The 1,885-nt window shown below is 33.5% G+C and overlaps 1 protein-coding gene across 1 annotated transcript in view; it reads right to left on the minus strand.

Moving 5' to 3' along the window:
• The window catches only part of LOC122255001 (uncharacterized), a 46,405-nt gene extending 45,482 nt beyond the window's left edge, over window positions 1-923 (minus strand). Inside the window, exon 1 of the mRNA XM_086543611.1 lies at window positions 824-923. The gene's annotated coding sequence lies outside the window, so the exon portion shown is untranslated. The remainder of the gene's footprint in view (window positions 1-823) is intronic.
• Between the last annotated feature and the right edge of the window lie 962 nt (window positions 924-1,885).

A 1,885-nucleotide genomic window follows, 5' to 3' on the forward strand; every position in this document is an offset into this window, starting at 1 on the left:
GGAGCAGTGTGCAATGGTTAACAAGTGGGCACTTCTAGCACGAACCTATTAATTCTTGAATTAGTTTGAACTTCTAACTGAGATTTGTTTTGCAAGACTTGTGAAACCATAGTGGGGAATATGGCCGCACAAGATCTGCGTACATGCATCGGGAGCGTGACAATCACAAACGCACACACACACACATGGCTTATGCAAACTGCATCCAAGAGATATCAAAAGCACTATATTAAATGCACTCATTATGTTTTACTTCCAATCACACAGAATGGTATACCCTAATCAACTGGACACATCCTTTCCAGGTAATGGTTGTACATGAATCATCCAGGTGTGCAATGAGTGACTGAAAAGAAAACCTAGGTTGTGCAATTGCCATACTCTTCATATCTGATTGTCTTATCCTTCAATTATGCATATCATTTTATGTTCCACTGACTGACAATTTGGTTCCTTTACAAGAGAATACTACTTATTTTTTCCCAAATTCACTGTTATACTGGATATTCACCTGTCTCATCAACGAAACATTTGCATGATTATAGATAATATTAGCATTTTGCCTAAAGCAGAATGGATCATCATAATAGACACCGCAACATCAAATAATCCCCAATGAATCATTAAATGAAGAACAAATAAATACCCAGCTTCCCTACTAAATAGAAGAAATAAAATTTCTTAAAAACGAAAGACATTCCGTTACACTAATAATTAACACCATAAAAACCTTTTCTACGTCGTGGCATGATCGAATTCTTAAGTTAAACCCATTCTCTCTCTTATTCAACGTTTTATCAGAAACACAGACCATGAAACTCACCTTGGAAGTGAACATCTGATCCGAAAACTAAACTTCCTTCGGTTTAGTTTTCAAAAGTTTGTTTATTTTGTATGTCTTTGCGGAAGTGTCATCGGTCAGGCTAAAACGGCCGATGAATCGCCGTATTCTACTTATAAATCCAAATAGGATATACCTATTGATATTTATATTCGATTTAATTCAACATAATATGATTGATAAATGTATGTAATTATAAATATGCCCATGTTTAAATCAAAGTATACGGAGATATGGAATTGAAAAAGCCGTGTTAGTTTAAGAGCGGTTTATTTAATTTCTTGTTTTTTTGTTGTTGTTTTTCTAGATTACCGTGGGACTGTCGGATTATCCATATGAAAGAAATATATTCAGTTCTGAAGATGTTCAGCCTTGTAGTTAAAAAAGAAAGACACATTGGCTGATATTTTTACAAAAGAGTACAAAATAAAACTGTATTCTCGTGATCAGGATGAGGATATACATTTGCGGTTTTTATTCTTTATATTCTTCCTCCTTATAATCAAGCCGTTTCTTATCTTTTAATCAAGAATAAAAGCAAATGAATTTGACAAGTTAGGAGTGTTTGGTTGAATGCAACAAGTCGGTATTACTTTGAAAAAAAAAAAACTTATCGTATGCAATCATCACCAGCTTGCTATGTACATCTTTGCTTCAGTATGTGAATAAATAGATAAACGAATAACTGAGAAAGTTAATATCTTCCCTAACATATAAGGAGGAGGTAAAATTAACAGAATCTGCTCATTAAACAAATTGAATAGTAGTAATTATCACATCAACCTTATCTTCATTCATTTTCCATTGCCATAATCCCTTGTCTTGTCATTCATCTTATAAATATCATTACCCTTTTCACTATCTATTTATTCATTTACTAAGAATATGCCAGTATTACCAGTTCTCCCCAATGTAGGATCAGAGAGATATCAAAATCACACACCATTAATTTTAATCTTGTGGAAAAGTTTAGCACAGAATATGGCCTTTTAGTGCAATTTACTGATACTGAAGCTGTGCTGTTAATTTCAGAGGGACATTGAT

Source organism: Penaeus japonicus, unplaced genomic scaffold (genome assembly GCF_977035675.1).
Source record: "Penaeus japonicus unplaced genomic scaffold, GWHDUDI00000001_assembly GWHDUDI00000013, whole genome shotgun sequence".
NCBI classification, from domain to species: Eukaryota; Metazoa; Arthropoda; class Malacostraca; order Decapoda; family Penaeidae; genus Penaeus; species Penaeus japonicus.